At 31.7% G+C, this 21,590-nt stretch overlaps 1 long non-coding RNA gene across 2 annotated transcripts; it reads right to left on the bottom strand.

Annotated features, from left to right (window-relative positions):
- Nucleotides 1-7,387: 7,387 nt before the first annotated feature.
- Nucleotides 7,388-21,233, bottom strand: LOC143052699 (uncharacterized). 2 transcript variants are annotated; one of them, XR_012971211.1, is made up of 4 exons: nt 21,135-21,233; nt 11,299-11,362; nt 8,720-8,769; nt 7,388-7,531 (listed from the first exon to the last, which is right to left on the bottom strand). It is a non-coding gene; the product is annotated as an uncharacterized LOC143052699 (long non-coding RNA). The 2 variants fall into 2 exon arrangements; XR_012971210.1 differs by lacking the exon at nt 21,135-21,233 and having other exon boundaries at nt 11,224-11,308.
- Nucleotides 21,234-21,590: the final 357 nt, after the last annotated feature.

The raw sequence follows: 21,590 nt of genomic DNA, 5'->3' as shown, positions 1-21,590 counted from the left end.
GATGTGGTTAGACATGCATAGGTACTTTAGTCAGGGTGAAATATATCCAAAAGACACTTATAGAGTAGGCTGTATGTGTTGAAATTCTCCATGAAAATTTATTCAGTAGGCTGCAAGTGTCAAACTTTGAGGACATTTACAATGCTTCATACACATTTGATATTTTACTCACTGCAAGGGATATATAGGTACATGAAATCTTTCCACAAACATTTATACAGTAGGCTGCAAGTGTTGATATTTGAGAGGGAAAATCTGCAATGCTTCATACATATTTGGTATTTTCCCAACTGCAAGATATATATTAAAGAGGAACGAAATATACAAGAGGAACAGTCAAACTCATAAATAGAAAATCTTAGGTACATTAGTAAGGATCAAATCTTTACATCAACATTTATGCAGTAGGCTGCAAGCGTTCATATTTGAGATAGATCATCTACAATCCTTCATACACATTTTGTATTTTACTGACTACAAGACATGTAAAAAAAACATGAATATGAAATATTTCCAGGAAAATTATAAAGCTGTGGTTTGTGCTCATAGTTGAAGGCCGTATGGTGACCTTTAGTTGTTATTTTCTGTGTCGATTTGGTCTCTTGTGGAGAGTTGTCTCATTGGCAATCAATACCATATCTTCTTTTTTTATAATAAGGAGGATGTAAGTGTTGATATTTGAGAAGGAACATCTACAATCCTTCATATATAGATATAACAAGATGTGATATTAGACAAATCTTCATCCAAGTCCCAAGTTGTAAAAGTAACCAATTATAACATGTTTAAGTCAAAGTTCGGTTTTCAACACAGAGTTTTTGCTCACACCGAACGGCAAGCTATATAGGGCCCAAACTATTGTGAACCATTCAAACGGGAACACAAACGAATTTATCTAAATGAAAAAAACGAGAAACACTTATGAACCACGTCAACAAACAACAACCACTGAACATCAGGTACCTAATGAGGACAGGCGAATAACAAATGCAGCGGAATTAATTTTTTAGATAGGTACCAAGCTTAACCCTTAACAGAACAACAGTGTGACATCACAACATAGAAAGACTCACTATGAAATATGAATTAAAATGGGTTAACTTAATAAAAAAATTTCTAAGGGTTCCGCGGAACCCAGTGTCTCGCCTACTTTTGCTGTAAATCGCAGGCTCAACAACAATGAGGAAAAAAATCAATAAAAATATTCCTCTTGATACTATCTTATGATTGTAAGAACCTTCTGTCCAAGTTTGGTAAATATCTAGGATAGTTAATGAATCTAATAAGAAAAATTTAACTGCAGACTGTATGTAATGTTAACTGGAAGAAAATCTAAATCCATTTAAAAGAAAAATACAGAAAAAATGGAGTTATCTTTTTACAAAATTTACTTCTGGATACTATCTTATAAACATAAATAAGCTTATGTCCAAGTTTAGTACAAACCCAGGATAGTTTAAGAAAGTTATTAAAATTTTAAAAACTTTAACCACAGAGTGAATGTAATGTTTCGCCACAGAAAAACTAAGTCCATTTAAAAGTAAAATACGGAAAAAATGAATTTATTTTTTTACAAAATATACTTCTGGATACTATCTTGTGATCACAAACAAGCTTCTGTCCAAGTTTGGTAGAAATCCAGTATAGTTTAAGAAAGTTATTAAAATTTCAAAAACTTTAACCACAGAGTGAATATTTGTGGACGCCGCCGACAACGACGCCGACGACAGAATGTAGGATCGCTTAGTCTCGCTTTTTCGACTAAAGTCGAAGGCTCGACAAAAAACATATAACCACAAACTTGAATGTATACACTGAAGGAATGAGTTTGATATATGCCACAATGATAATACAAAATCATTAGAATAAGGGATTATATGTTAAACAATTTCACATGGATAACCACAACCTTTATTGTAAAGGATCACGTTTGGGAGTTTACCGACTACAGGAGCTATATTGATACTAAGGTATAACTGAAATCTATCAATGTACATTTATACAGTAGGCAGTATGTGCTTGAATTCGAGAAACAACACCTACAATCCTTTGTGTACATTTGATATAATACAAATTGCAGGATAATGGTCAGAATTTGTTCAGTAGACAGGATGAGCTTAATTCGAGAAACAACACCTACAATCCTTTGTGTACATTTGATATAATACAAATTGCAGGATTATGGTCAGAATTTGTGAATCTGCACAAACTATTGTATCGTTTATGTTGGCACCACCCACAAAACATAAACCGTTAGTTCTTTATCTGATTTTTATCTTCAAGTTGTCTTTGTGTTTACTTTTGTAGGACATGTATCTGCTCATTATATTACTCGTTGTAATTATCACCATCTACTCTAAAAATCCTAACCGAAATGTAATAATCTTTTGGCATAATGTTAACTTTCTAATGTTGTAGTGCAATTTATATTGTAGTAGATTTTTTGAAGCATGAACGTATTTTACAATAGGTTTATTTGAGAGATACACAGTGTTAAGGATTTGTATAGTAAGAAGGATTTTGCGGTTTATACAAATTCTTGCCAATATTTATCCATAAATTCTGAAAACCCTTTATTACAATAATTTATACCTTCTTATAATCTTAACCATATTACATGTTAATGGATTTTACACTCATTTTCTGAAACCCTATATTACAATAAATCAAACTTTCCCATTACAATAAATTAAAATTTCTCATAATCTTAACCATATAATCTTTAAGCATCTCATTCTTTTATCAGATTTTTTATAGCGTATACTTTATACACTTGGAGATTCACTTATATTCCAATGAAAAGCCTGAAATTAACAGGTACGCAAGCTCAAAATATAATTGTAGTTATCTTTATTCGTTTTGGCATTACTTATATCTCAATTATTATATAAATTAGGTTAAATCTTAAGGAGTTAATATACAGTTACACGAAAGGCTGTTCTCTCTGTCGTATTGATTTAAATCAAGAAAGGATTTGTCTTCAGAATAACCGATATTGCTTCAATTTAATACGCCGTTTCACACTGTGTTCCTTTTTTGAATAGCAGGTACACTTGTTCCAAGTTGGGGAGTAATTTTTAATTAATTATGCGACAGTTATATCAGTTGTCCATATAGCACTTGACCCTTTTTCAACATGGTATTGAAAAGTCCAACATTATAGGGGTAAATCATATGTCAGCTGGTGTTCGCACACCAAACTTCAAGATCATTTAAGATCGACAGGTTATAGTTTATAAAGTATCATCATTCATCGAAACATTTAACAGAGTGTTATAAGCAATTAAGATATTTTCTTCATTTCATTGTAAAATATGTTATAAATCTGAACATCGGACAGACGCTAAATTAATTTTTAGTCAAGCAAATCTGTTAATGCTACATCCATTTCTATGATTACTGATAGAATAACTGAATGCAAACAAACAGAAAAATATATTGAAAACTTCTTCAAATCTTGTATCTTGTACGTTTTAACAAATTACAAAGTTTAGTCATATATTTTTTTTAAAGTTTATTCATATGTATCATGACAAATGTACACGTATCAAGTTGAACTTCTAACTAATTTTACTACTGACTTCTGTGCGTGAAATATTCGTCGCTGGGCGTTGAACATTTGTTCTAAAAACAGTTGTTAGCATGACACGGGTTATGTTCTTCTCATATATGTTATGATGGTATGATGCTAAACCCATAACGGAAAGGATTGTGCCTGATGTTCATATGATGAAATCATAATCTTTCAGTCAGTTTAATTGAAGTCTGGAGCTGGCATGTCAGTTAACTGCTAGTAGTCTGTTGATATTTATGTATTATTGTCATTTTGTCTATTTTCTTTGGTTAAATCTTCAGACATCAGACTCGGACTTCTCTTGAACTGAATTTTAATGTGCGTATTGTTATGCGTTTACTTTTCTACATTGGTTAAAGGTATAAGGGAGGTTTGAGAACTCACAAACATGTTTAACCCCGCCGCATTTTTGCGCCATTCCCAAGTCAGGAGCCTCTGGCCTTTGTTAGTCTTGTATTATTTTAATATTAGTTTCTTGTGTACAATTCGGAAATTAGTATGGCGTTCATTATCACTGGACTAGTATATATTTGTTTAGGAGCCAGCTGAAGGACGCCTCCGGGTGCGGGAATTTCTCGCTACATTGAAGACCTGTTGGTGACCTTCTGCTGTTGTTTTTTATTTGGTCGGGTTGTTGTCTCTTTGACACATTCCCCATTTCCATTCTCAATTTTATGCAACAGGAATTAATCAATATATATACCATTAAAAAAATCAAGTACTCAGAAAACGTAGAAAAGTTGTTCCAGCTAATGATTTAGTAACAAACAAATGTGGTAGTCGTAAGAGGTAATACTTAATTAAATTCCATAAGAGTGAAATTATCTTTATTCATGATAGCAAGTTATCTATGTCAAGTAATTTTATATCACAACCAGATCTGAGCTTAAATCATGCCTTGAACATTCAACGATCCGTGTATATGAGAGAGTCGACAATTTGCTTAAATAAAATGACTATCTTCAGTTAAAAATCAAATCCTCTAAATATTTGCGGCTTCTGGTTGGTACTCCACAACATATATATTTTTTTATCTTTTTATCTGTATCTCTATTATTAACAAATATCAGTCTTTCTTCAATAATTCTAAACCACCCACGGAAAAAGATATATTCAGTGAAGATTTTTGGTGTGGTTTGTGTTGCTAAGTCTTCAGTTTTTTTATGTTTTTTTAAAACTGTTGTTTGTGTTTGTGATTTGGTCTTTTTCTTTTTTTATCCCTGGCGTTGTCCCTTTATTTTTTACGTCTCAGTTTGTAAGTCCCTTTGTTATCGATCGCCTCTCTTAAGCTTAACTTCTGCGAGGTTTTGAATAACTGCATCTGCTGTATGTTCCCTTCAAATCGATTGATAGTTGTGACTTTTTGAATCGCTATACTACATTTTCAATCAAATGATAGAAGTTTTTCTTATAAATAGCCATTTATTATCAGCAACTAATAATTGTATGTCCACTTCGGTCAGGAAAATGATGAATACGGCATATATACTTGTAAAGAACTATGACGAAATCATGTTAGCTATATATTTTCTCCATAAAACTGTATATTAATGTTCGGCAAATAAGTTAAAATGCATGACTGTAGTTTTTCGTATTTTTCGCCATTGTCCATAGATTTGTTCGTGTGTTCTGTACAAAAGTGTATTATCAAAAGACATTTTCTTCATGAAAACTGAATATCAATGTTCGGCAAAAAAAGTGAATAAACGCATGACTATTTTTTTGTATTTTTTTCCCAATTACCCTTAGATTTGCTCGTGCACAGGTGTTGTTATGAACAAACATGTATTATCAAAAGACAGTAAAGACCGTGTAGATTCCATTCACTACAAACAAGTTAAAAATATCTAACGGTACCTTTATGATTTTTTTGCTTTGAATAATTAAGACTTGATTTTCTCAATGCTAGTATGAAGAGATCAACTCTTTCGACATATGTCTTTCGGGATTAGATATTTAACTTTATAATAAAATCCAAGTATTACCTAAATTATGAAATAACGTCTTTTGAGTAACAAACAAGTTTTAACTAATCAACTGTATAAATTCTTCAATGGTTTCAGTACATACAAATAAACAAAAAAATATTCAGAACCACGGCTGATACAAACTGGTTCCTAGAATTCGAAACAATACCAATTGCCTATATCTCATAACCATAAACAAAACATATACAGACTGTATATGGAATTCACAGACAATAAAAAGACTAGATGTGTCTTACAACCATAGAAATGCAAAGACTGTTTTAAAAACCATGTGCAGACTATTTACATTCAGATAACTTTAAAGAACCACAGACAATACATTCAGACTGTGAAGGAGAACCACAGACAAAACACACTAACGTACCTTACAATTAGACAATACTTAAGAACACATGCAATACATACAAGTTTGAGCGGATTAACGACCAACTATAATGTAAGTTTTTTTTACACATTGTTGTCAATATAATCGAATTTTATACATGTGAGAGGTTAAGCTAGCTATAAAACCAGTTTCGTTTAAAGCCACCAGTTTCAAAATCAGAAAATGTCTGTACCATTTCAGTAAAAAGACAGGTATTATACCAAATATGTCCGTTTTTTAAGCATTGTTATAAATAAATGGAATTTGATGTGACAGTCATTCAAGCGAGAGGTTTAGCGCTATAAAACCAGGTTAAATCCACCATTTTCTGCATTTGAGAATGCAGGTACAAAATCAGGAATATACAAATACAAATACAAATATAACAGTTGTTGTTTATTCATTTGATGCATTTCATCATTTGATGTATTTCATCATTTGATTTTGCCATTTGATTGCTTTCCTTTTTGAATTTTTACTCGGAGTTCAGTATTCATTTATTTCACCTTTTATGCATTCTGTTTGATGTGTTTTTGCCTTTGATCAGGAACGTTCCATTTCTGCTTTTCCTAGGAGCTCTGTATTTTTTTATTTTACTTCATACAAATCAAGCATATTCTTTTTGCTCTGCATGTTCTTAATTTGTGTCACGGAAGGAGACCCATATCATGCGTTATTGTAATACATGAAGAAAATCTTGAAGTAATCTTTCAATTAAACATTGTTTTACACATGCTTAAAACTTAAAAACTTGAAATGTGATATGTTTATCAAGAAGATAACTATCCAATGGAGACTTTCAACAATGGCAAAACACATACAATATTGTATAATGTAGTTCAAAGGAGAAAACCAACCCTGTCATTAGTGTAGACAACACATTTAGAAAGTGAGTAGGTTAAAATCAATCCAGTTTAGTCTGATGTAAAATCATTCTGTAATTGCCAAAAGTGCATTTGATATAAAACATGTATAAGGCAATTTCCTATAAAAATTTAATTTCCAAGGGACATTACTAATAGTGAAAAAGTGGATTTGAAATGAATTTCAATCTAACCCTAATACTTGCTAAGATAAACCTTCAATATAAATTTCGTAGCAATCCTATGAATGATGTAGATTTGAAAAGGCTTTCCATGCAATTTTTCGTATAATTTATATTTCCAAGGGGAATAGCTCCTTCAATAATAATTATTTGGAACTGAATATGACTCCCCTATAAAAAGAATTCTAAACACTAACTTTCCTAGGAGCTACATTCAGTTAAAGGGTAATCAAGTATAAAGGTATATTAAAACTGCTTCTGCATCTTCTAGTTGTTACAGATACACATGTTAGAAAATGGTTAAAAAAGATATGCATTTGTCACTTTACTAAGAGAATCCAATGTTGTCAAAGAACACCAAGCATGAGAAGGAGAATTGACATAAAGTATTTTTTAAAGAACATAATATAACATGATTTATTGTACATAACTCTTTAATACTAATTGAATATAACTATAACACAAATCGAAGTGCAGTACAAATAATCTCCTCTGTTCTGTAGACATTCTTGCCTCTCATTCTTTCTTAATTGTGTGGCAGGCACTAAATCTTGTTTAACCTAAAACATAACAATATGGTTCAGTTGAATAAATAATTATTCCAAAACAATACAAAATTTAAAAGTCCCAAACAGTTGTCATTTGTTTTCCATCTAAGGACAAATAGGAGTGTTTCATCACTGCAATGGCAGAATCCCAAGACAGTATCAAAATGTAAAACTTATAGAAATACAATTCATTTGTGCGACCAATCATTTAAAGTTCAAATCATTTTTTTCTTGGGTAATTACTTTTCTTTGCTTTACAACTGTGATGATTAAAATATAAAGTGTGGTGATAGACAAACATAGAATGGTGAGAGACAAACATAGTGTGGTGATAGACAAACGTAGTGTGGTGATAGACAAAGATAGTGTGGTGATAGACAAACATAGTGTGGTGATAGACAAACATAGTGTGGTGATAGACAAAGATAGTGTGGTGATAGACAAAGGTAGTGTGGTGATAGACAATAGTTTGGTGATAGACAAACATAGTGTGGTGATAGACAAACATAGTGTGGTGATAGACAAACATAGTGTGGTGATAGACAATAGTGTGGTGATAAACAATAGTGTGGTGATAGACAAACATAATATGGTGATAGATATACACAGTGTGTTGATTTATTATGTGTGGCGGTCGATATATTATATGTGGCCATAATTATATTATGTGTGGCAGTAGATACATAATATGTGGTGCTATATACATTATGTGTGTGCCAGCAGATGTATACTGTAGACAATGCTTCAAGTGCAATAACACTGAAACAATATGTTTATAAGGTTTACTCATTTTGAATGTTACAATCATTGACCCCCAGTTAGTATATCATATTTGCTGCTTTTACTGAAAAGATGCCTGACATGATATTTACATAAAATATTGCATGACATTTTGGAGCGGTTATACCTTAAAAAACATTTCTTTTAAATTATTTCATTTCAACCAGGATTGTTTAAGTGCTTATTAACTCTTTACATACATATGTATAATACTTTGCTAATTAACTCTTTACATACATATGTATAACACTTTGCTAATTAACTCTTTACATACATATGTATAATACTTTGCTAATTAACTCTTTACATACATATGTATAATACTTTGCTAATTAACTCTTTACATACGTATGTATAATACTTTGCTAATTAACTCTTTACATACATATGTATATTACTTTAAATTTCAATGAAGATTACCTTTTCCTTTTCTTCTATTTTCTATCTATCAAAAATCTTGTTTCACTTTTCTGAAGAAAAAAAATAATAACAATGATAGGTGTCACATTGAGTCATTTTAAGTTTAAAATCTAAATTAACATAAACAGATTTCTGTACAGAAACATGGATTATTATCATACTCATATCCACTTTCAAGTTGGAAGTTGAGAGATATACCCAGTGGTGTGAAAGACATAATGTATATATTGAGGTGAAAATATTAACAGTGAGCTGATAGATATTTTGAGTGAGGTGATACATATAAAATGAGCAATTGATTTACAAAGTGAGGTAATTGGTATTTTCAGTAAGGTGATATGATATATTGTGTGGATATATACATAGAGAATTTTGGGTAAATATAGAGAGAATGGGGATATATATAGAGAGTATGTGGTGATTGATATATGTAGTGAGGTGATTGATAAATAAAGTAAGGTGAAAGGTGTTTATGTTGTGAAGATAAACATAGAGACTTCTGGGTTAGATATAGAGAGTGTGTGGTCATTGATAATTTTTGCGAGGTGAAAGTATATAAAGTACGGTGAAAGGTGTTTATAAAGTGGTCATAAACATATGGACTGTGGGGATAGATATGGAGATTATGGGCATATTATACGTATATAGAGAGTTTGATGTGATTGATAAAAACAGGAAACTGATAGGTGTTTATGATGTGGCCATAAACATAGAAACTAGTGGGATAGATATTGAGAGTATGGGGATGGATATAGAGAGTGTGTGGTGATTGATATATAAAGTGAGGTGATGGATAAATAAAGTAAGTTGATATGTGTTTATAATGTGGTCATAAACACAGAGACTGTAGGGATAGATATCGAAAGTATGGGGATAGATATAGAGAGTATGTGGTGATTGTTATATAAAGTGAGGTGATGGATAAATAAAGTAAGGTGATAGGTGTTTATAATGTGGTCATAAACATAGAGACTGTGGGGATAGATATCGAAAGTATGGGGATAGATATAGAGAGTATGTGGTGATTGATATATAAAGTGAGTTGATGGATAAATAAAGTAAGGTGATTGGTGTTTATAATGTGGTCATAAACATAGAGACTGTGGGGATACATAACAAGAGTATGGGGATATATATAGAAAGTGTGTGGTGATTGATATATAAAGTGAGGTGATGGATAAATAAAGTAAGGTGATAGGTGTATATAATTCAGTCATAAACATAGAAACTGTGGGGATAGATATCGAAAGTATGGGAATATATATAGAGAGTGTGTTGATTGATATATATAAAGTGAGGTGATTGATAAATAAAGTGAGGTGATGGGTGTTTATTATGTGAAGATATACAGAGAGACTTTTAGGATAGATATAGAGAGTGTGTGTGTGGTGATTGATATATAAAGTAAGGTGATAGTTGTTTATTGTGTGGAGATATATACAGAGAGACTTTTGAGGCAGATATTGGGAGTTGGGGATATATAACAAACAAATGGAAGTTTTTAGCGACCTTGACTGGCTATACAGCCCTTGCACAGTTGGTGGGGATATATATATAGAGTGTGGTGATTGATACATAAAGTGAGGTGATTGATAAATAAAGTAAGGTAATCTAAGGTGTTTATTATGTGGAGATATACAGAGAGACTTTTGGGGTAGATATAGAGAGTATGGGGATATATATAGAGAGTATGGGGATATATATAGAGAGTGTGGTGATTGATATATAAAGTGAGGTGATTGATAAATAAAGTAAAAGGGAAGCTTTTGTATTATCCTGATATATACATAGAGATTATTATGATATATACATAATGACTGTTGGCATCAGAATGGAGAGTGTAGTGATAGATAATCATAGTATGGGGATAGCTATTGAGACTGTAGTGATAGATAATCATAGTATGGGGATAGCTATTGAGACTGTAGTGATAGATGGTCAAAGTATGGGGATAGCTATTGAGACTGTAGTGATAGATAATCATAGTATGGGGGTAGCTATTGAGACTGTAGTGATAGATGGTCATAGTATGGGGATAGCTATTGAGACTGTAGTGATAGATAATCATGGTATGGAGATAGCTATTGAGACTGTAGTGATATATAATCATAGTATGGGAATAGCTATTGAGACTGTAGTGATAGATAATCATGGTATGGAGATAGCTATTGAGACTGTAGTGATATATAATCATAGTATGGGAATAGCTATTGAGACTGTAGTGATAGATAATCATGGTATGGAAATAGCTATTGAGACTGTAGTGATATATAATCATAGTATGGGGATAGCTATTGAGACTGTAGTGATATATAATCATAGTATGGGGGTAGCTATTGAGACTGTTGGGATAAATGATCATAGTATGGGGGTAGCTATTGAGACTGTTGGGATATATATGGAGAGTGTGGTGATGAATGCAGCGACTGTAGCAATGGAGGAATATATTAAACACCACACTTTATATATCTTTTTTTGAGTATCATTTTATAAAAATACTTTACCATCACTATTGCTGAGTGCTGCTTGTTTGTAAATCATTTAACTATTCTTGTTATTTCATTTAAAATTAGATGTACCTATGTCCTTTCTTCCATTTTCACCAATGACCTCTAAATCCTTGCAAAATGTTGTTTGGTATTTCTGTAAGAAGAACACAAATATAAATAATCAATTTGATAATTGCTACATGATTAGTATACAAGCTTATACAAACATATCTCAGTGGACATTGCATATCTGCATATCTCCTTCCACTGTAAATTATACAATGACCAGTACATTTCTCTGACTTATAGAAGATACAACAAGTTATAGTATACAGTCTGGTGAAAAATAGATAAATAATGATGATAGATATAATCATTGTGTTACTATAAATATGATATGATGGTGATAAAAAGATATAGATAGGTGATAAGTGTGGACTTAGTTATAGTGGGATTATGTGTATATATACAGTGAGGTAAAGGATCCACAGAATAGTATAAAGATATATACAGTGTGATGATATATAAACAAAAGGATGATATATATATATATATATATATATATATATATATATATATATATATATATATATATATGCTGTGTGGTGACATATATAGCAATGGTGTTGTGATTGATTTAAGCAGTGCATTTAGTTAAAAGATACATATGTGGAGGGGATACATATATAAAATATGGTGAAAAATTATCAACAGTGAGGTCAAGAAAATATTTTCAAGGATGTCATCTATAATACTAAAATTACGAGGTCCAATTTGTCAGCTGTCATCACGTAAAAACGATGAATCAAAGAATTCAACTTTATATATAAATAATATAGTACAAAGGTGTAGATTAAAAATTACACCACTCCAGGCCCTTTTGTTTTCCACGTTATTTATATTGCTAATAATTAAGAAGTTCCGGGTCGAGTCCGATACCGATACCAATAGTATATTCATCTGTTTAATTTTCTGCATTTGACAGGCGCACCACCAAACGGTGTATTCAGGATATGCTGTATACACGGGTCATAATCACAGGGTTGACAATACTAAATTGTCAAATTGTTACCTATTGTAGTATTTTAATCAGTAAGACTTTATAAGATAACAATACGAATACTAAAAATAAGGCGTATAGGTACAGTTTTCAATTTGTTAGCGGGCATGACGTAAAACAGCGAATCAAATAATTCAACTTTATTTATAACTAATATAGGACAATGCTGTTGATAAAACAAATACTCCATCCCAGGACTTTTCATTTTCCAAATAATTAATATTACCAATAATTGATTAGTTCCAGTTAGACGGGTTCAAACAGAAAGATTTGAAAGCAGAGAAAACTGTGATAGCTATATCTTATAATCGGCATGACTTTATCAGATGACAATACTAATACAAAAATAAGTCTTGCGCATAGTTATATACTTTAATTCAGTCACGGACCCATGATATCACGGGTGTGTTCTAGTATATATATAAAATGAGGAAATAGATATATAAATTAAGGTGAAAGATATATAAAGTGAGATGATAGAGTGAGAGGATAGATATACAAATTGTGGTGACAGATAAACAGTGTGGTGCTATATGTATAAAGTGAGGTGATAGAGATATAAAATGTAGTGGTAGATGTACAGTGTGGTGATAGATATATTAAATAAGGTGATATAAAATGAGGTGGTATATTAATAAAATGAGGTCTTACTTATATAGACTGAGATGATAGATATACAAAGTATGGTGACATATATACAGGGTGGTGATAGATATACAAAGTGTTGTGACATATGATCAGTTAGGTGATAGATGTATAAGGTGTTATGATAGATATATAAAGTGTGATGATAGATATATAAAGTGTGATGATAGATATATAAAGTGTGGTGATAGATATATAAAGTGTTGTGACATATGATGAGTTAGGTGATAGATGTATATAGTGTGTTGATAGATATATAAAGTAAGGTGATTAATGATAGAGTGATACTAGATTATGCCACTGTCCCAGATTAGGGGAGGGTTGGGATCCCGCTCACATGTTTAACACCGCCACATTATATATGTATGTGCCTGTCCCAAGTCAGGAGCCTGTAATTCAGTGGTTGTTGTTTGTTTATGTGTTACATATTTGTTTTTCTTTTATTTTTTTCTAACATGAATAAGACCATTAGTTTTCTCGTTTAAATTGTCTTATCGGGGACTTTTATAGCTGACTATGGGGTATCAGGTTTGCTCATTGTTGAAGGACGTATGGTGACCTATAGTTGTTAATGTTTGTGTCATTTTGGTCTTTTTGTTGGTAGTTGTCAGTTGTCTCATTGGCAATCATACCACATCTTCTTTTTTAAATATAGAGTGTGATGATTGATGATACAGAGTGGTGATAGATATATACAGAGAGGTGAAAACTGATACAGAGTGATAATAGATATATACAATGTTGTGATTGATGATACAGAGTGGTGAAGGATGATACACAGTGGTGATACATATAAACAATATGGTGACTGAAGATACAGAGTGGTGATAGATACATACAGAGAAGTGATAGCTATATACAGTGTGGTAATTGGTGATACAGAGTGGGGATAGATGTCTAGTGTGGTGATACATATAAACAATATGGTGACTGATGATACAGAGTGGTGAAAGATATATACACTATGACGATTGATGATACAGAGTGGTGATAGATACATACAGAGAGGTGATAGCTATATACAGTATGGTAATTGGTGATAACGAGTTGGGATAGATGTCTAGTGTGGTGATACTGATAGAGATAAACAATATGGTGACTGATGATACAGAGTGGTGAAAGATATATACACTATGACAATTGATGATACAGAGTGGTGATAGATATATACAGTAAGGTGATTAATTATACAGAGTGGTGATAGATATGTAGAGTGTGGTCATAGATATCTATTCCTCAATTTGGTGTCCTACAGATACAGTCCTACATATATCGCTAGGCTGTATTTATATACTATACAGATATCAGTCATGTGGTGTGCTTTAATATGTTCTGTTTGTTTTTCAAATATCTCTATATAGCAATGAGAATCCCATCCATTTTCTGAAAAGATACACACACAAACACCAGTCTTTTCTACGATGACAATAATAGTTTTCAAAATTGAAATGTGTATGATTGTGCAACATAATCAACCATACTGACAAACAAATAGTTACAATGATAGGTGCCGAACTGAATCACTTTTAGTTTTCAGCAAACATACACAGATTGCTGTAAATATACATTAGTCATTAGTATGCTTATATACATTTTCAAATTGGTATAAACATGGTTTTAACAGATACACATAGAGTTGTGATAGCCTTATACAGTAAGAGGATAAACCAAACATATTAAGTATGGGGATAGACAAAAATAAATTGAATTGAGGTGATATGTATATAGAAGTTGGTGATAGATAAATGAAGTTAAGATATCATGTTAGGTGATAAATATATAGACTGTGGTGATGGCTATATCATATGAGGTGATGGATATAAAAATTGAGGTGATAAATAAAAAAAGTGTGGTGATAGATAAAGAAAGTGAGGTAATATATAAAGAATGTGAGGTGATAAATAAAGAAAGTAGGGTTATAGATATGTAAAGTGTAGTAACAGATGTATAAAGAGAGGTGATTGATATATTATATGTGTTGATAGATAATAGCAAGTGTGGTGATAGATACATAAATTGAGGTCATAAGATATATGAAGTGTAGTTACAAATGTATAAAAAGTGGTATATTGGGTATGGTTATAGATATATGAGGTGATGTTAATTAATGTGTAGTGACAAATTATAAAAAAAGGTGACAGATTTATAAAGTGTGGTGACAGATATATATAAAGTTAGGTGAAAGTTAGTTGATTGATATATGAAGGGTGGTGATATATATAATATATTGTGTAATCATACGTTTTTTGATTGAGTAAAGTCTGCCAATTGATATTTTATCGTATGTTTTTCTATGTTGTGATGTTATGCTATTGTTTCAGAAAAAGGGAGAAGGTTTGGATCCATTAAAACGTTTAATCCCGCTGCAAATGTTTGCACCTGTCCTAAATCAGGAATCTGATGTACAGTAGTTGTCGTTTGTTTATGTAATATATACGTGTTTCTCGTTTTGTTTATATAGATTAGACCGTTGGTGTTCCGGTTTGAATGGTTTTACACTAGTAATTTTGGGGCCCTTTATAGCTTGTTGTTCGGTGTGAGCCAAGGCTCCGTGTTGAAGGCCGTACTTTAACCTATAATGGTTTACTTTTTAAATTGTTATTTGGATGGAGAGTTGTCTCATTGGCACTCACATCACATCTTCCTATATCTATATATATATATATATAAAGTGTGGGGACAGATTTATAAAGTGTGGTGACAGATATATTGAGTGAGGTGATAGATGTATTTAGTTTGATGATAGATATATAAAGTATAGTGATAGATATATAAAATGAGTTGATAGATATATATATATATAGTGACCTGATGGATATATTAAGTGTGGTGATGAATATGTTAAGAGTAGTGACAGATATATAAAGTGTGGTGACAGATATAAAATGTGTAGTGACAGATGAATGGTGTAGTGATAAATGAAGAATGGGGTGATAGATGTATAAAGTTTAGTGAGAGATAAATATAAAGTGAGGTGATTGATATATAAAGTGAGGTGATAGATATATAAAGTGTGGTGAAAGATTTATAAAGTGTGGTGACATATATATAAAGTAAGGTGATAGATATATAAGGTGTGGTGATGTATATATAATGTTTGGTGACAGATATAAAAAGTGTGCTGAAATATTTATTAAGTGTGAAGACAGATATATCAAGTGTGGTGACATATATATAAAGTATGGTGACATATATATAAGGTGTGGTGATAGATATAAAAAGTGTGGTAATAGATAAATAAAGTGGGGTGACAGATAAATTAATTTGGGTGAAAGATACATAAAGTATGGTGACAGATATATAAGGTGTGGTGACAGATATATAAAGTGTGGTGACAGATAAATAAAGTGTGGTGTCAGATATATAAAGTCTGGTGAGATATATAAGGTGTAGTGATAAATATATAAAGTGAGGTGATAGATATATATATATATATATATAGTAACGTGATAGATATATAGAGTGATTGATATATAAGGTGTGGTGACAGATATATAAAGTGTGGTGATAGATATATAAAGTCCGGTGACAGTATATAAGGTGTGGTAAAAGATATTTAAAATGTAGGGATAGATATATATAGTAACGTGATGGATATATAAAGTCTGGTGATGGATATATAAAATCTGGTGATGAATATGTTAAGGGTGGTGACAGATATATAAAGTATGTGACAAATATATTAAGTATGGTGACAGATATATAAAGTATGGTGACAGATATATATAGTGAGGTGATTGATATATAAAGTGTGATGATGGATATATATAGTGAGGTTATTGATATATAAAGTGTGAAGATGGATATGTTTAGTGTATTGACAGAAATATGAAGTGTGGTGACAGATATATTAAGTATGGTGACAGATATATATAGTGAGGTGATGGATATATAAAGTGTAATGACAGATATATAAAGTATAGTGACAGATATAATTAATCTGGTGACAGATATATTTAATCTGGTGACAGATATATAAAGTATGGTGACAGATATATAGTGAAGTGGTAGATATATAAATTTTGGGGATAGATATAAAGTCTGGTGACAGAAATATAAAGAGAAGTGATAGATATATATATATTGCGGTGATGGATATATAAAGTGTGGTGATGGATATGTTAAGTGTAATGACAGATATATAAAGTATGGAGACAGATATATAAAGTATGGTGACAGATATATATAGTGAGGTGACATATATATAAAGTATGGTGACAGATATATATAGTGAGGTGATTGATATATAAAGTGATCAGGTGATAGATATATATAGTGAGTGAGTGAGGTGATTGATATATATAAAGTGTGATAATGGATATGTTAAGTGTTTTGACAGAAATATTAAGTCTGGTGACAGATATATAAAGTATGGTGACAGATATATATAGTGAGGTGATGGATAAATAAAGTGTTATGACAGATATATAAAGTATAGTGACAGATATATAAAATATGGTGACAGATATATATAAAGTATGGTGACAGATATATAGTGAGATGATGGATATATAAAGTGTAATGACAGATATATAAAGTATAGTGACAGATAAATAAAGTATGGTGACAGATATATAAAGATGGTGACATATATATTAAGTATGGTGACATATATATAGTGAGGTGTTAAATATATTAAGTGTAGGGGTAGATATTGTTATGCCTAAGGGTAGGAGTTAAGATTGATAGGTTTACATGTATCATGTTTCTTTCTTTTCTTGTGTTGCTCAGAGAGTTCATTTCTACTTTACTTTCATTTTCGTATTCCGTTACTCTGAGCTGCACTGTTATATTATGAACGGAAGGACTATGCCTATGAACACTTTATATTTCAGGTATCGCGGCCGTATTGTATTGTATGTATTATATTATTGTTTATGGGAAATATTGATAGGACAGGGTTCGTTCTCACTGTTTGACCAGGGGGGTACTTTGACATGATCCCAGCTTTAGTTTGACCTGTATATCGCTTGTCCCTTTTGCTCACCTGTTTTATTCAATCACGTTAAGGGTCTATATTGTAACCAGGGTACGTTCCCACTAAGGGTTATTCTTGATAAGCCCATATCTCCCCTTTTCCCTCGACAGTTGTGTAGTTCTATTTGTTTTTGCGCCATGTTCCATATTATTGCCGTGGGAACTTCCGGTTTTAAGGACCAATCGGAATGGACAGAGATAACCTAGTTTCCAGAACCCGGTATCATGTATATTCAGAATTACAACCAATCGCTACGTTAATTTTACGGACACACTTTCTGTGTCCGCGGACTTCCGGACTATATAAACGGTTGTAGCAGACGATTCTGGACAGCTCAGCTCACATTACCTTGACCATTTTGATAGAGATACCATGATTACCAGAGCCATATACCACTTGTGAACCATTACCAGGTTAATGTTAACCCCGATTTTTAGGATATTTACGACCTGACAAGTGACCTATATTATTTACTATAATACTATAAATAGTAAAACCACTTTCCCATGTTTACGCACGACGATTAACATCCAAGGGGGGCTCTGAACCGTTTTTGCTTTGGGATATTTATATATAACATATATATATTGATTTATGACTGATTAAATAGTCATTGCTAAACTTATAACTGTTTTTGTTATATTTTGTCTTGAAATGAATAAGAAACCGGTGTCTTAGATTACTCAGTCCAGCTACCAAGGTTTGCAAGTTACCATTGCATGTTTCACGATTACCAGTGAAAGTTCATAAAAGGCCTGCTACCAAGGTTCTAGTGTTAAGCAAGTAAACACACACACACACATTTAAATATGAGCTACGTAATGCTAGACCAGAGGCGTTACAATATATAAAGTGTAATGACAGATATATAAAGTATAGTGACAGATATATAAAGTCAGGTGACAGATATATAAAGTGTGGTGACAGAGTCTGGTGATTGATATATAAAGTGTAATGACAGATATATAAAGTATAGTGACAGATATATAAAGTATGGTGACAGATATATAAAGTGTGTTGAATGATATATAAAGTGTAATGACAGATATATAAAGTAAAGTGACAGATATATAAAGTGAGGAGATTGATATATAAAGTGTGGTGATGGATATATCTAGTGAGGTTATTGATATTTAAAGTGTGGTGATGGATATGTTATGTGTATTGACAGAAATATAAAGTCTGGTGACAGATATATTAAGTATGGGAACAGATATACAAAGTGTAATAACAGATATATAAAGTTTAGTGACAGATATATAAAGTGAGGTGATAGATATATATAGGGAGGTGATGGATATATAAAGTGTGATAATGGATATGTTAAGTGTAATGACAGATATATATAGTGAGGTGACAGATATATAAAGTGTGGTGACATATATATAAATTATGGTGACAGATATATATAGTGAGGTGATTGATATATAAAGTGATCAGGTGATAGATATATATAGTGAGGTGATTGATATATAAAGTGTGGTGATGGATATATTGGTGACGGATCTATATATAGTGAGGTGATTGTAGATATATAAAGTGTGGTGATGGATATGTTAAGTATAATGACAGAAATATAAAGTCTGGTGACAGATATATAAAGTATGGTGACATATATATAGTGAGGTGATAAATATATAAGGTGTGGGGATAGATATATAAAGTGTAGTGATAGATATATAAAGTGTAAAGACAGATATATAAATTATAGTGACAGATATATAAAGTCTGGTGACAGATATATAAAGTGTGGTGACAGAGTCTGGTGATTGATATATACAGTGTAATGACAGAAATATAAAGTATAGTGACAGATATATAAAGTATGGTGACAGATATATAAAGTGTGTTGAATGATATATAAAGTGTAAAGTGTAATGACAGATATATAAAGTATAGTGACAGATATATATAGTGAGGTGATGGATATATAAAGTGTAATGACATATATATAAAGTATTGTGACAGATATTTAAAGTATGGTGACAGATATATAAAGTATGGTGAAAAATATATAGTGGGTTGATGGATATGTAAAGTGTGGGGATAGATATATAGTCTGGTGACAGATATATAAAGAGTAGTGATAGAATGGTGATAGAGATATACAGTGTTGAACAAAGTGGTGATTAATACAGAATGGTGATGATTAAATAGTGTGTTGATAGATTAATAGAGTGGTGATAAATATACAGAGTGGTGTTATATATATTCAGTGTGGAGATTTTAATATATTGGTGATATAGAGTGTAGTGATAAATAAAGTGAGGTGATAGATATTTATATTGGTGATACATATAAAAACAGAAGGATGATAGATATATACACTGGTGATAGATGTTTGCAATGGTGATATATATATATACAATTGGTAATATATGTTTACATTGGTGATAAAAAATAAATATTTTTTTTATTATGAAGATTTTTTCAACTCGTTTTATGGCATTCCCGACCTGATGATTATTTTCATTTAATCTAGGTGTGTTTAGTTTTATCTTAGTTGTTCATTGGTCAATATTTGATTATGATGTCAAATTTTCAGGCTTTTGAAATTCCCATTGTGACGACATGAAGACAGAAAAACAGATTTCACCACCTAATCTCTTGCAATACCATATTTATCCACTCTTGACAGTGTCAAAATTAATTGATTTTGATATCACCTAAAGGAATGTGTACATTTTTATAGTCATGCACCCAAAACTACTGTTATAAACGTCATTTGCCAATTTTTTTTACGGTTATTTGTGATTTCCAGATTTCCCAGGGATTACAAGTATCACCCTCATACATGACCAGGGGTAGGAGGGGTCCTGATCCCTTAAACATGAAATCCCGATTTTTAAATAAATTTAAATTCTGACATCCAGAAATTCAAAAATAGAATTCCCGTATCTCATTATAGATCCCAAAATCCTGAGCCTAAAAACACCAGATCCTGGAGTCCCGATAAAGGTCCTCTCCCCCCATATACATGCATGATCCATATCCATCTTTTTAAAACTTCCTGGACGCCGCAAGAAATCATTTGGTCACCTCCTATGAACACTGACATGATAATTACACATGAAAAGTATTTATTGTCGGACTCTTTTGAACCAGATCACATTTTGTAGTTTGAAAAGGAAAAGGAAAAGGGGGGGGGGGGGGGGTGAAGCCTCCTTTCCTAGTTAAAATGTTATTTTGCATTTTGAGTTGATCATGTATGTTTTCATTGTTACAATGCATTATTTTTCAAACCTTTCACATGTTTTTGTTATGTGTGCTCTTAAGGACTCGAAAGAGAGCCACTTCAGCAAATGAGCACGACGTGTATTTTCTTTCGCAGATAAATGTAAACTAGAACACACCCGCGAAATCGCGGGCATTCAGAGCGTAGTTTAAAGTATGTAAAGTGTTGTTGGAAGAATTTTGTATGACTGGAGAATTTCAGCAAAAGTATCATAAGTCATATATAGGTTATTTGGGACAGGAAAATGCTTTTTTTTTTTTTTATCCCTCCTCCTTTATTTCCAAAATTCCCAATTTTTGGTTTTCTATCAATTTCAATATAAACATAATTTTCATTTAGTATGTTATGAACATTTAAGTAAGAAGCCTGTAATTCAGTGGTTGTCGTTTGTTTATGTGTTACATATTTGTTTTTCGTTCACTTTTTGTACATAAATAAGGCCGCTAGTTTTCTGGTTTGAATTG

Source organism: Mytilus galloprovincialis, chromosome 11, assembly GCF_965363235.1.
Source record: "Mytilus galloprovincialis chromosome 11, xbMytGall1.hap1.1, whole genome shotgun sequence".
Taxonomy (NCBI): domain Eukaryota; kingdom Metazoa; phylum Mollusca; class Bivalvia; order Mytilida; family Mytilidae; genus Mytilus; species Mytilus galloprovincialis.
Note: the sequence above shows the minus strand (reverse complement) of the source record. Positions and strands in the feature narration are given on the sequence as shown.